The sequence below is a fragment of the Phoxinus phoxinus genome (assembly GCF_949152265.1).
Source record: "Phoxinus phoxinus genome assembly, chromosome: 7".
In the NCBI taxonomy this organism is placed as follows: Eukaryota; Metazoa; Chordata; class Actinopteri; order Cypriniformes; family Leuciscidae; genus Phoxinus; species Phoxinus phoxinus.
Window position 1 is genome coordinate 20,358,529 of NC_136882.1, and position 15,359 is coordinate 20,373,887.

Sequence of the window (15,359 nt, forward strand, 5' to 3'; positions counted from 1 at the left end):
TTTCATACTTTTGGGATTTTGACGACAGGTCCCGGGTCATCGTTTTTTGTTTTTTTTCATACTTTCCTATTATTGTTAAAAGGCAAAAGATATTGTTTAAACTGATGGCAGTTAAGCTCCATCCACAAAAAAATTGAGTTCAAGTCCCGGGTCATATTTTTTTTTGTTTTTTTGTTTTTTCATACTTTTGGGATTTTGACGACAGGTCCCGGGTCATCGTTTTTTTTTTTTTTTCATACTTTCCTATCATGGTTAAAAGGCAAAATATATTCTTTAAACTGATGGCAGTTAAGCTCCATCCACAAAAAAATTGAGTTCAAGTCCCGGGTCATGTTTTTCTTTTTTCATACTTTTGGGATTTTGACGACAGGTCCCGGGTCATGTTTTTTTTTTTTCATACTTTTGGGTTTTTGACGACAGGTCCCAGGTCATGTTTTTTTTTTTTTTTTTTTTTTTTCATACTTTTGGGATTTTGACGACAGGTCCCGGGTCATCGTTTTTTTTTTTTTTTCATACTTTCCTATCATGGTTAAAAGGCAAAATATATTCTTTAAACTGATGGCAGTTAAGCTCCATCCACAAAGAAATTGAGTTCAAGTCCCGGGTCAAGGTTTTTTTAGTTTTTTTGTTTTTTCATACTTTTGGGATTTTGACGACAGGTCCCGGGTCATCGTTTTTTTTTTTTTTCATACTTTCCTATCATTGTTAAAAGGCAAAAGATATTCTTTAAACTGATGGCAGTAAAGCTGCATCCAAAAAGAAATTGAGTTCAAGTCCCGGGTCATGTTTTTTTTTTTTTTTTTTCTCATACTTTTGGGATTTTGACGACAGGTCCCGGGTCATCGTTTTTTTTTTTTTTCATACTTTCCTATCATAGTTAAAAGGCAAAAGATATTCTTTAAACTGATGGCAGTTAAGCTCCATCCACAAAAAAATTGAGTTCAAGTCCCGGGTCATGTTTTTTTTTTCCATACTTTTGGGATTTTGACGACAGGTCCCGGGTCATCGTTTTTTTTTTTTTTTTTCATACTTTCCTATCATGGTTAAAAGGCAAAAGATATTCTTTAAACTGATGGCTGTTAAGCTCCATCCACAAAGAAATTGAGTTCAAGTCCCGGGTCATGTTTTTTTTGTTTTTTTTCTCATACTTTTGGGATTTTGACGACAGGTCCCGGGTCATCGTTTTTTGTTTTTTTTCATACTTTCCTATTATTGTTAAAAGGCAAAAGATATTGTTTAAACTGATGGCAGTTAAGCTCCATCCACAAAAAAATTGAGTTCAAGTCCCGGGTCATATTTTTTTTTGTTTTTTTGTTTTTTCATACTTTTGGGATTTTGACGACAGGTCCCGGGTCATCGTTTTTTTTTTTTTTTTCATACTTTCCTATCATGGTTAAAAGGCAAAATATATTCTTTAAACTGATGGCAGTTAAGCTCCATCCACAAAAAAATTGAGTTCAAGTCCCGGGTCATGGTTTTTTTTTTTTCTCTCTCATACTATTGGGATTTTGACGACAGGTCCCGGGTCATCGTTTTTTTTTTTTTTTTTCATACTTTCCTATCATGGTTAAAAGGCAAAAGATATTCTTTAAACTGATGGCAGTTAAGCTCCATCCACAAAAAAAATTGAGTTCAAGTCCCGGGTCATGTTTTTTTTTTTTCATACTTTTGGGATTTTGACGACAGGTCCCGGGTCATCGTTTTTTTTTTTTTTTTCATACTTTCCTATCATGGTTAAAAGGCAAAATATATTCTTTAAACTGATGGCAGTTAAGCTCCATCCACAAAGAAATTGAGTTCAAGTCCCGGGTCATGTTTTTTTTTTTTCATACTTTTGGGATTTTGACGACAGGTCCCGGGTCATCGTTTTTTTTTTTTTTTCATACTTTCCTATCATGGTTAAAAGGCAAAAGATATTCTTTAAACTGATGGCAGTTAAGCTCCATCCACAAAGAAATTGAGTTCAAGTCCCGGGTCATGTTTTTTTTTTTTTTTTTTTTCACACTTTTGGGATTTTGACGACAGGTCCCGGGTCATCGTTTTTTTTTTTTTTTTCATACTTTCCTATCATGGTTAAAAGGCAAAATATATTCTTTAAACTGATGGCAGTTAAGCTCCATCCACAAAGAAATTGAGTTCAAGTCCCGGGTCATGTTTTTTTTTTTTCATACTTTTGGGATTGTGACGACAGGTCCCGGGTCATGTTTTTTTTTAGTTTTTTCATACTTTTGGGATTTTGACGACAGGTCCCGGGTCATCGTTTTTTTTTTTTTTTCATACTTTCCTATCATGGTTAAAAGGCAAAATATATTCTTTAAACTGATGGCAGTTAAGCTCCATCCACAAAAAAATTGAGTTCAAGTCCCGGGTCATATTTTTTTTTGTTTTTTTGTTTTTTCATACTTTTGGGATTTTGACGACAGGTCCCGGGTCATCGTTTTTTTTTTTTTTTTTCATACTTTCCTATCATGGTTAAAAGGCAAAATATATTCTTTAAACTGATGGCAGTTAAGCTCCATCCACAAAAAAATTGAGTTCAAGTCCCGGGTCATGTTTTTCTTTTTTCATACTTTTGGGATTTTGACGACAGGTCCCGGGTCATGTTTTTTTTTTTTCATACTTTTGGGATTTTGACGACAGGTCCCGGGTCATCGTTTTTTTTTTTTTTTCATACTTTCCTATCATGGTTAAAAGGCAAAAGATATTCTTTAAACTGATGGCAGTTAAGTTCCATCCACAAAGAAATTGAGTTCAAGTCCCGGGTCATGTTTTTTTTTGTTTTTTTGTTTTTTCATACTTTTGGGTTTTTGACGACAGGTCCCGGGTCATCGTTTTTTTTTTTTTTTTTCATACTTTCCTATCATGGTTAAAAGGCAAAAGATATTCTTTAAACTGATGGCTGTTAAGCTCCATCCACAAAGAAATTGAGTTCAAGTCCCGGGTCATGGTTTTTTTGTTTTTTTTCTCATACTTTTGGGATTTTGACGACAGGTCCTGGGTCATCGTTTTTTGTTTTTTTTCATACTTTCCTATTATTGTTAAAAGGCAAAAGATATTGTTTAAACTGATGGCAGTTAAGCTCCATCCACAAAAAAATTGAGTTCAAGTCCCGGGTCATATTTTTTTTAGTTTTTTTGTTTTTTCATACTTTTGGGATTTTGACGACAGGTCCCGGGTCATCGTTTTTTTTTTTTTTTTCATACTTTCCTATCATGGTTAAAAGGCAAAATATATTCTTTAAACTGATGGCAGTTAAGCTCCATCCACAAAAAAATTGAGTTCAAGTCACGGGTCATGTTTTTTTTTTTTTTTCTCTCATACTTTTGGGATTTTGACGACAGGTCCCGGGTCATCGTTTTTTTTTTTTTTCATACTTTCCTATTATTGTTAAAAGGCAAAAGATATTCTTTAAACTGATGGCAGTTAAGCTCCATCCACAAAAAAATTGAGTTCAAGTCCCGGGTCATGTTTTTCTTTTTTCATACTTTTGGGATTTTGACGACAGGTCCCGGGTCATGTTTTTTTTTTTTCATACTTTTGGGATTTTGACGACAGGTCCCGGGTCATCGTTTTTTTTTTTTTTTTCATACTTTCCTATCATGGTTAAAAGGCAAAAGATATTCTTTAAACTGATGGCAGTTAAGTTCCATCCACAAAGAAATTGAGTTCAAGTCCCGGGTCATGTTTTTTTTTGTTTTTTTGTTTTTTCATACTTTTGGGTTTTTGACGACAGGTCCCGGGTCATGTTTTTTTTTTTTTTTTTTTTTTCATACTTTTGGGATTTTGACGACAGGTCCCGGGTCATCGTTTTTTTTTTTTTTCATACTTTCCTATCATTGTTAAAAGGCAAAAGATATTCTTTAAACTGATGGCAGTAAAGCTGCATTTAAAAAGAAATTGAGTTCAAGTCCCGGGTCATGTTTTTTTTTTTTTTTTTTCTCATACTTTTGGGATTTTGACGACAGGTCCCGGGTCATCGTTTTTTTTTTTTTTCATACTTTCCTATCATTGTTAAAAGGCAAAATATATTCTTTAAACTGATGGCAGTTAAGCTCCATCCACAAAAAAATTGAGTTCAAGTCCCGGGTCATGTTTTTTTTTTCCATACTTTTGGGATTTTGACGACAGGTCCCGGGTCATCGTTTTTTTTTTTTTTTTTCATACTTTCCTATCATGGTTAAAAGGCAAAAGATATTCTTTAAACTGATGGCTGTTAAGCTCCATCCACAAAGAAATTGAGTTCAAGTCCCGGGTCATCGTTTTTTGTTTTTTTTCATACTTTCCTATTATTGTTAAAAGGCAAAAGATATTGTTTAAACTGATGGCAGTTAAGCTCCATCCACAAAAAAATTGAGTTCAAGTCCCGGGTCATATTTTTTTTAGTTTTTTTGTTTTTTCATACTTTTGGGATTTTGACGACAGGTCCCGGGTCATCGTTTTTTGTTTTTTTTTCATACTTTCCTATCATGGTTAAAAGGCAAAAGATATTCTTTAAACTGATGGCAGTTAAGCTCCATCCACAAAAAAAATTGAGTTCAAGTCCCGGGTCATCGTTTTTTTTTTTTTTTTTATACTTTCCTATCATGGTTAAAAGGCAAAATATATTCTTTAAACTGATGGCAGTTAAGCTCCATCCACAAAAAAATTGAGTTCAAGTCTTGGGTCATGTTTTTTTTTTTTTTTATCATACTTTTGGGATTTTGACGACAGGTCCCGGGTCATCGTTTTTTTTTTTTTTTTCATACTTTCCTATCATGGTTAAAAGGCAAAAGATATTCTTTAAACTGATGGCAGTTAAGCTCCATCCACAAAGAAATTGAGTTCAAGTCCCGGGTCATGTTTTTTTTTGTTTTTTTGTTTTTTCATACTTTTGGGTTTTTGACGACAGGTCCCGGGTCATGTTTTTTTTTTGTTTTTTTGTTTTTTCATACTTTTGGGATTTTGACGACAGGTCCCGGGTCATCGTTTTTTTTTTTTTTTCATACTTTCCTATAATAGTTAAAAGGCAAAAGATATTCTTTAAACTGATGGCAGTTAAGCTGCATCCAAAAAGAAATTGAGTTCAAGTCCCGGGTCATGTTTTTTTTTTTTCATACTTTTGGGATTTTGACGACAGGTCCCGGGTCATCGTTTTTTTTTTTTTTTCATACTTTCCTATTATTGTTAAAAGGCAAAAGATATTGTTTAAACTGATGGCAGTTAAGCTCCATCCACAAAAAAATTGAGTTCAAGTCCCGGGTCATATTTTTTTTTGTTTTTTTGTTTTTTCATACTTTTGGGATTTTGACGACAGGTCCCGGGTCATCGTTTTTTTTTTTTTTTCATACTTTCCTATCATGGTTAAAAGGCAAAATATATTCTTTAAACTGATGGCAGTTAAGCTCCATCCACAAAAAAATTGAGTTCAAGTCCCGGGTCATGTTTTTTTTTGTTTTTTTGTTTTTTCATACTTTTGGGATTTTGACGACAGGTCCCGGGTCATCGTTTTTTTTTTTTTTTCATACTTTCCTATAATAGTTAAAAGGCAAAAGATATTCTTTAAACTGATGGCAGTTAAGCTGCATCCAAAAAGAAATTGAGTTCAAGTCCCGGGTCATGTTTTTTTTTTTTTCATACTTTTGGGATTTTGACGACAGGTCCCGGGTCATGTTTTTTTTTGTTTTTTTGTTTTTTCATACTTTTGGGATTTTGACGACAGGTCCCGGGTCATGTTTTTTTTTTTTTTCATACTTTCCTATCATGGTTAAAAGGCAAAAGATATTGTTTAAACTGATGGCAGTTAAGCTCCATCCACAAAAAAATTGAGTTCAAGTCCCGGGTCATGTTTTTCTTTTTTCATACTTTTGGGATTTTGACGACAGGTCCCGGGTCATCGTTTTTTTTTTTTTTTTCATACTTTCCTATCATTGTTAAAAGGCAAAAGATATTCTTTAAACTGATGGCAGTTAAGCTCCATCCAAAAAGAAATTGAGTTCAAGTCCCGGGTCATGTTTTTTTTTGTTTTTTTTCTCATACTTTTGGGATTTTGACGACAGGTCCCGGGTCATCGTTTTTTTTTTTTTTTCATACTTTGCTATTATTGTTAAAAGGCAAAAGATATTATTTAAACTGATGGCAGTTAAGCTCCATCCACAAAAAAATTTAGTTCAAGTCCCGGGTCATGTTTTTTTTTTTTCATACTTTTGGGATTTTGACGACAGGTCCCGGGTCATCGTTTTTTTTTTTTTTTTCATACTTTCCTATCATTGTTAAAAGGCAAAAGATATTCTTTAAACTGATGGCAGTTAAGCTCCATCCATAAAGAAATTGAGTTCAAGTCCCGGGTCATGTTTTTTTTAGTTTTTTAGTTTTGTCATACTTTTGGGATTTTGACGACAGGTCCCGGGTCATCGTTTTTTTATTTTTTCATACTTTCCTATCATGGTTAAAAGGCAAAAGATATTCTTTAAACTAATGGCAGTTAAGCTCCATCCACAAAGAAATTGAGTTCAAGTCCCGGGTCATGTTTTTTTTTTTTTTTTTTCTCACACTTTTGGGATTTTGACGACAGGTCCCGGGTCATCGTTTTTTTTTTTTTTTTTCATACTTTCCTATCATGGTTAAAAGGCAAAATATATTCTTTAAACTGATGGCAGTTAAGCTCCATCCACAAAAAAATTGAGTTCAAGTCCCGGGTCATGTTTTTTTTTTTTTTTTTTTTCTCACACTTTTGGGATTTTGACGACAGGTCCCGGGTCATCGTTTTTTTTTTTTTTTTCATACTTTCCTATCATGGTTAAAAGGCAAAATATATTCTTTAAACTGATGGCAGTTAAGCTCCATCCACAAAAAAATTGAGTTCAAGTCCCGGGTCATGTTTTTGTTTTTTCATACTTTTGGGATTTTGACGACAGGTCCCGGGTCATGTTTTTTTTTTTTTCATACTTTTGGGATTTTGACGACAGGTCCCGGGTCATCGTTTTTTTTTTTTTTTTCATACTTTCCTATCATGGGTTAAAAGGCAAAAGATATTCTTTAAACTGATGGCAGTTAAGCTCCATCCACAAAGAAATTGAGTTCAAGTCCCGGGTCATGTTTTTTTTTGTTTTTTTGTTTTTTCATACTTTTGGGATTTTGACGACAGGTCCCGGGTCATCGTTTTTTTTTCTTTTTTTCATACTTTCCTATCATTGTTAAAAGGCAAAAGATATTCTTTAAACTGATGGCAGTTAAGCTCCATCCACAAAAAAATTGAGTTCAAGTCCCGGGTCATGTTTTTTTTTTTTCATACTTTTGGGATTTTGACGACAGGTCCCGGGTCATCGTTTTTTTTTTTTTTTTCATACTTTCCTATCATTGTTAAAAGGCAAAAGATATTCTTTAAACTGATGGCAGTTAAGCTCCATCCATAAAGAAATTGAGTTCAAGTCCCGGGTCATGTTTTTGTTTTTTCATACTTTTGGGATTTTGACGACAGGTCCCGGGTCATCGTTTTTTTTTTTTTTTCATACTTTCCTATCATTGTTAAAAGGCAAAAGATATTCTTTAAACTGATGGCAGTTAAGCTCCATCCACAAAAAAATTGAGTTCAAGTCCCGGGTCATGTTTTTTTTTTTTCATACTTTTGGGATTTTGACGACAGGTCCCGGGTCATCGTTTTTTTTTTTTTTTTCATACTTTCCTATCATTGTTAAAAGGCAAAAGATATTCTTTAAACTGATGGCAGTTAAGCTCCATCCATAAAGAAATTGAGTTCAAGTCCCGGGTCATGTTTTTTTTTGTTTTTTAGTTTTGTCATACTTTTGGGATTTTGACGACAGGTCCCGGGTCATCGTTTTTTTATTTTTTCATACTTTCCTATCATGGTTAAAAGGCAAAATATATTCTTTAAACTGATGGCAGTTAAGCTCCATCCACAAAAAAATTGAGTTCAAGTCCCGGGTCATGTTTTTTTTTTTTTTTTTTTTCACACTTTTGGGATTTTGACGACAGGTCCCGGGTCATCGTTTTTTTTTTTTTTTTTCATACTTTCCTATCATGGTTAAAAGGCAAAATATATTCTTTAAACTGATGGCAGTTAAGCTCCATCCACAAAAAAATTGAGTTCAAGTCCCGGGTCATGTTTTTGTTTTTTCATACTTTTGGGATTTTGACGACAGGTCCCGGGTCATCGTTTTTTTTTTTTTTTTCATACTTTCCTATCATGGGTTAAAAGGCAAAAGATATTCTTTAAACTGATGGCAGTTAAGCTCCATCCACAAAGAAATTGAGTTCAAGTCCCGGGTCATGTTTTTTTTTGTTTTTTTTCTCATACTTTTGGGATTTTGACGACAGGTCCCGGGTCATCGTATTTTTTTTTTTTTCATACTTTCCTATCATAGTTAAAAGGCAAAAGATATTCTTTAAACTGATGGCAGTTAAGCTCCATCCACAAAAAAATTGAGTTCAAGTCCCGGGTCATGTTTTTTTTTTTTTTTCATACTTTCCTATCATGGTTAAAAGGCAAAATATATTCTTTAAACTGATGGCAGTTAAGCTCCATCCAAAAAGAAATTGAGTTCAAGTCCCGGGTCATGTTTTTTTTTTTTTTTTTTTTTCATACTTTTGGGATTTTGACGACAGGTCCCGGGTCATCGTTTTTTTTTTTTTTTCATACTTTCCTATCATTGTTAAAAGGCTAAATATATTCTTTAAACTGATGGCAGTTAAGCTCCATCCACAAAGAAATTGAGTTCAAGTCCCGGGTCATGTTTTTTTTTTTTTCTTTCATACTTTCCTATCATGGTTAAAAGGCAAAATATATTCTTTAAACTGATGGCAGTTAAGCTCCATCCACAAAAAAAATTGAGTTCAAGTCCCGGGTCATGTTTTTTTTTTTCATACTTTTGGGATTTTGACGACAGGTCCCGGGTCATCGTTTTTTTTTTTTTTTTCATACTTTCCTATCATGGTTAAAAGGCAAAAGATATTCTTTAAACTGATGGCAGTTAAGCTCCATCCACAAAGAAATTGAGTTCAAGTCCCGGGTCATGTTTTTTTTTGTTTTTTTGTTTTTTCATACTTTTGGGTTTTTGACGACAGGTCCCGGGTCATGTTTTTTTTTTGTTTTTTCATACTTTTGGGATTTTGACGACAGGTCCCGGGTCATCGTTTTTTTTTTTTTTTCATACTTTCCTATCATGGTTAAAAGGCAAAATATATTCTTTAAACTGATGGCAGTTAAGCTCCATCCACAAAAAAATTGAGTTCAAATCCCGGGTCATGTTTTTTTTTTCTTTTTTTCTCATACTTCTGGGATTTTGACGACAGGTCCCGGGTCATCGTTTTTTTTTTTTTTCATACTTTCCTATTATTGTTAAAAGGCAAAAGATATTGTTTAAACTGATGGCAGTTAAGCTCCATCCACAAAAAAATTGAGTTCAAGTCCCGGGTCATGTTTTTTTTTTTTCATACTTTTGGGATTTTGACGACAGGTCCCGGGTCATCGTTTTTTTTTCCTTTTTTCATACTTTCCTATCATTGTTAAAAGGCAAAAGATATTCTTTAAACTGATGGCAGTTAAGCTCCATCCACAAAAAAATTGAGTTCAAGTCCCGGGTCATATTTTTTTTTGTTTTTTTGTTTTTTCATACTTTTGGGATTTTGACGACAGGTCCCGGGTCATGTTTTTTTTTTTTCATACTTTTGGGATTTTGACGACAGGTCCCGGGTCATCGTTTTTTTTTTTTTTTCATACTTTCCTATCATGGTTAAAAGGCAAAAGATATTCTTTAAACTGATGGCAGTTAAGTTCCATCCACAAAGAAATTGAGTTCAAGTCCCGGGTCATGTTTTTTTTTTTTTTTTTTCTCATACTTTTGGGATTTTGACGACAGGTCCCGGGTCATGTTTTTTTTTTTTTTTTTTTTTTTTCATACTTTTGGGATTTTGACGACAGGTCCCGGGTCATCGTTTTTTTTTTTTTCATACTTTCCTATCATTGTTAAAAGGCAAAAGATATTCTTTAAACTGATGGCAGTAAAGCTGCATCCACAAAGAAATTGAGTTCAAGTCCCGGGTCATGTTTTTTTTTTTGTTTTTTTGTTTTTTCATACTTTTGGGATTTTGACGACAGGTCCCGGGTCATCGTTTTTTTTTTTTTTCATACTTTCCTATCATTGTTAAAAGGCAAAATATATTCTTTAAACTGATGGCAGTTAAGCTCCATCCACAAAAAAATTGAGTTCAAGTCCCGGGTCATGTTTTTTTTTTCCATACTTTTGGGATTTTGACGACAGGTCCCGGGTCATCGTTTTTTTTTTTTTTTTTCATACTTTCCTATCATGGTTAAAAGGCAAAAGATATTCTTTAAACTGATGGCTGTTAAGCTCCATCCACAAAGAAATTGAGTTCAAGTCCCGGGTCATGGTTTTTTTGTTTTTTTTCTCATACTTTTGGGATTTTGACGACAGGTCCCGGGTCATCGTTTTTTGTTTTTTTTCATACTTTCCTATTATTGTTAAAAGGCAAAAGATATTGTTTAAACTGATGGCAGTTAAGCTCCATCCACAAAAAAATTGAGTTCAAGTCCCGGGTCATATTTTTTTTTGTTTTTTTGTTTTTTCATACTTTTGGGATTTTGACGACAGGTCCCGGGTCATCGTTTTTTTTTTTTTTTTCATACTTTCCTATCATGGTTAAAAGGCAAAATATATTCTTTAAACTGATGGCAGTTAAGCTCCATCCACAAAAAAATTGAGTTCAAGTCCCGGGTCATGTTTTTTTTTTTTTTTTCCTCATACTTTTGGGATTTTGACGACAGGTCCCGGGTCATCGTTTTTTTTTTTTTTTTCATACTTTCCTATCATGGTTAAAAGGCAAAAGATATTCTTTAAACTGATGGCAGTTAAGCTCCATCCACAAAGAAATTGAGTTCAAGTCCCGGGTCATGTTTTTTTTTGTTTTTTTGTTTTTTCATACTTTTGGGTTTTTGACGACAGGTCCCGGGTCATGTTTTTTTTTTGTTTTTTTGTTTTTTCATACTTTTGGGATTTTGACGACAGGTCCCGGGGCATCGTTTTTTTTTTTTTTTCATACTTTCCTATAATAGTTAAAAGGCAAAAGATATTCTTTAAACTGATGGCAGTTAAGCTGCATCCAAAAAGAAATTGAGTTCAAGTCCCGGGTCATGTTTTTTTTTTTTTCATACTTTTGGGATTTTGACGACAGGTCCCGGGTCATCGTTTTTTTTTTTTTTTTCATACTTTCCTATCATTGTTAAAAGGCAAAAGATATTCTTTAAACTGATGGCAGTTAAGCTCCATCCACAAAAAAATTGAGTTCAAGTCCCGGGTCATATTTTTTTTTGTTTTTTTGTTTTTTCATACTTTTGGGATTTTGACGACAGGTCCCGGGTCATGTTTTTTTTTTTTTTCATACTTTCCTATCATGGTTAAAAGGCAAAAGATATTCTTTAAACTGATGGCAGTTAAGCTCCATCCAAAAAGAAATTGAGTTCAAGTCCCGGGTCATGTTTTTTTTTTTTTTTTTTTTTTCATACTTTTGGGATTTTGACGACAGGTCCCGGGTCATCGTTTTTTTTTTTTTTTCATACTTTCCTATCATTGTTAAAAGGCAAAAGATATTCTTTAAACTGATGGCAGTTAAGCTCCATCCAAAAAGAAATTGAGTTCAAGTCCCGGGTCATGTTTTTTTTTGTTTTTTTTCTCATACTTTTGGGATTTTGACGACAGGTCCCGGGTCATCGTTTTTTTTTTTTTTTCATACTTTGCTATTATTGTTAAAAGGCAAAAGATATTGTTTAAACTGATGGCAGTTAAGCTCCATCCACAAAAAAATTGAGTTCAAGTCCCGGGTCATGTTTTTTTTTTTTCATACTTTTGGGATTTTGACGACAGGTCCCGGGTCATCGTTTTTTTTTTTTTTTTCATACTTTCCTATCATTGTTAAAAGGCAAAAGATATTCTTTAAACTGATGGCAGTTAAGCTCCATCCATAAAGAAATTGAGTTCAAGTCCCGGGTCATGTTTTTTTTTGTTTTTTAGTTTTGTCATACTTTTGGGATTTTGACGACAGGTCCCGGGTCATCGTTTTTTTATTTTTTCATACTTTCCTATCATGGTTAAAAGGCAAAAGATATTCTTTAAACTGATGGCAGTTAAGCTCCATCCACAAAGAAATTGAGTTCAAGTCCCGGGTCATGTTTTTTTTCTTTTTTTTTTTCTCACACTTTTGGGATTTTGACGACAGGTCCCGGGTCATCGTTTTTTTTTTTTTTTTTTCATACTTTCCTATCATGGTTAAAAGGCAAAATATATTCTTTAAACTGATGGCAGTTAAGCTCCATCCACAAAAAAATTGAGTTCAAGTCCCGGGTCATGTTTTTTTTTTTTTTTTTTTCTCACACTTTTGGGATTTTGACGACAGGTCCCGGGTCATCGTTTTTTTTTTTTTTTTCATACTTTCCTATCATGGTTAAAAGGCAAAATATATTCTTTAAACTGATGGCAGTTAAGCTCCATCCACAAAAAAATTGAGTTCAAGTCCCGGGTCATGTTTTTGTTTTTTCATACTTTTGGGATTTTGACGACAGGTCCCGGGTCATCGTTTTTTTTTTTTTTTTCATACTTTCCTATCATGGGTTAAAAGGCAAAAGATATTCTTTAAACTGATGGCAGTTAAGCTCCATCCACAAAGAAATTGAGTTCAAGTCCCGGGTCATGTTTTTTTTTGTTTTTTTTCTCATACTTTTGGGATTTTGACGACAGGTCCCGGGTCATCGTTTTTTTTTTTTTTTCATACTTTCCTATCATAGTTAAAAGGCAAAAGATATTCTTTAAACTGATGGCAGTTAAGCTCCATCCACAAAAAAATTGAGTTCAAGTCCCGGGTCATGGTTTTTTTTTTTTTTCATACTTTCCTATCATGGTTAAAAGGCAAAATATATTCTTTAAACTGATGGCAGTTAAGCTCCATCCAAAAAGAAATTGAGTTCAAGTCCCGGGTCATGTTTTTTATTTTTTTTTTTTTTCATACTTTTGGGATTTTGACGACAGGTCCCGGGTCATCGTTTTTTTTTTTTTTTCATACTTTCCTATCATTGTTAAAAGGCAAAATATATTCTTTAAACTGATGGCAGTTAAGCTCCATCCACAAAGAAATTGAGTTCAAGTCCCGGGTCATGTTTTTTTTTTTTTTTTTCTCATACTTTTGGGATTTTGACGACAGGTCCCGGGTCATCGTTTTTTTTGTTTTTTTTCATACTTTCCTATCATGGTTAAAAGGCAAAATATATTCTTTAAACTGATGGCAGTTAAGCTCCATCCACAAAGAAATTGAGTTCAAGTCCCGGGTCATGTTTTTTTTTGTTTTTTTGTTTTTTCATACTTTTGGGATTTTGACGACAGGTCCCGGGTCATCGTTTTTTTTTTTTTTTCATACTTTCCTATCATGGTTAAAAGGCAAAATATATTCTTTAAACTGATGGCAGTTAAGCTCCATCCACAAAAAAATTGAGTTCAAGTCCCGGGTCATATTTTTTTTTTTTTTTTTTTTTTTTCACACTTTTGGGATTTTGACGACAGGTCCCGGGTCATCGTTTTTTTTTTTTTTTTCATACTTTCCTATCATGGTTAAAAGGCAAAATATATTCTTTAAACTGATGGCAGTTAAGCTCCATCCACAAAAAAATTGAGTTCAAGTCCCGGGTCATGTTTTTTTTTTTTTCATACTTTTGGGATTTTGACGACAGGTCCCGGGTCATCGTTTTTTTTTTTTTTTTCATACTTTCCTATCATGGTTAAAAGGCAAAATATATTCTTTAAACTGATGGCAGTTAAGCTCCATCCACAAAGAAATTGAGTTCAAGTCCCGGGTCATGTTTTTGTTTTTTCATACTTTTGGGATTTTGACGACAGGTCCCGGGTCATCGTTTTTTTTTTTTTTCATACTTTCCTATCATGGTTAAAAGGCAAAAGATATTCTTTAAACTGATGGCAGTTAAGCTCCATCCACAAAGAAATTGAGTTCAAGTCCCGGGTCATGTTTTTTTTTGTTTTTTTGTTTTTTCATACTTTTGGGTTTTTGACGACAGGTCCCGGGTCATGTTTTTTTTTTTTTTTTTCATACTTTTGGGATTTTGACGACAGGTCCCGGGTCATCGTTTTTTTTTTTTTTCATACTTTCCTATCATGGTTAAAAGGCAAAATATATTCTTTAAACTGATGGCAGTTAAGCTCCATCCACAAAAAAATTGAGTTCAAGTCCCGGGTCATGTTTTTTTTTGTTTTTTTTCTCATACTTTTGGGATTTTGACGACAGGTCCCGGGTCATCGTTTTTTTTTTTTTTCATACTTTCCTATTATTGTTAAAAGGCAAAAGATATTGTTTAAACTGATGGCAGTTAAGCTCCATCCACAAAAAAATTGAGTTCAAGTCCCGGGTCATGTTTTTTTTTTTTCATACTTTTGGGATTTTGACGACAGGTCCCGGGTCATCGTTTTTTTTTCTTTTTTTCATACTTTCCTATCATTGTTAAAAGGCAAAAGATATTCTTTAAACTGATGGCAGTTAAGCTCCATCCACAAAGAAATTGAGTTCAAGTCCCGGGTCATGTTTTTTTTTGTTTTTTTGTTTTTTCATACTTTTGGGATTTTGACGACAGGTCCCGGGTCATCATTTTTTGTTTTTTTTCATACTTTCCTATTATTGTTAAAAGGCAAAAGATATTGTTTAAACTGATGGCAGTTAAGCTCCATCCACAAAAAAATTGAGTTCAAGTCCCGGGTCATGTTTTTCTTTTTTCATACTTTTGGGATTTTGACGACAGGTCCCGGGTCATGTTTTTTTTTTTTCATACTTTTGGGTTTTTGACGACAGGTCCCGGGTCATGTTTTTTTTTTTTTTTTTTTTTTTTCATACTTTTGGGATTTTGACGACAGGTCCCGGGTCATCGTTTTTTTTTTTTTTTCATACTTTCCTATCATGGTTAAAAGGCAAAATATATTCTTTAAACTGATGGCAGTTAAGCTCCATCCACAAAGAAATTGAGTTCAAGTCCCGGGTCAAGGTTTTTTTAGTTTTTTTGTTTTTTCATACTTTTGGGATTTTGACGACAGGTCCCGGGTCATCGTTTTTTTTTTTTTTCATACTTTCCTATCATTGTTAAAAGGCAAAAGATATTCTTTAAACTGATGGCAGTAAAGCTGCATCCAAAAAGAAATTGAGTTCAAGTCCCGGGTCATGTTTTTTTTGTTTTTTTTTTTCATACTTTTGGGATTTTGACGACAGGTCCCGGGTCATCGTTTTTTTATTTTTTCATACTTTCCTATCATAGTTAAAAGGCAAAAGATATTCTTTAAACTGATGGCAGTTAAGCTCCA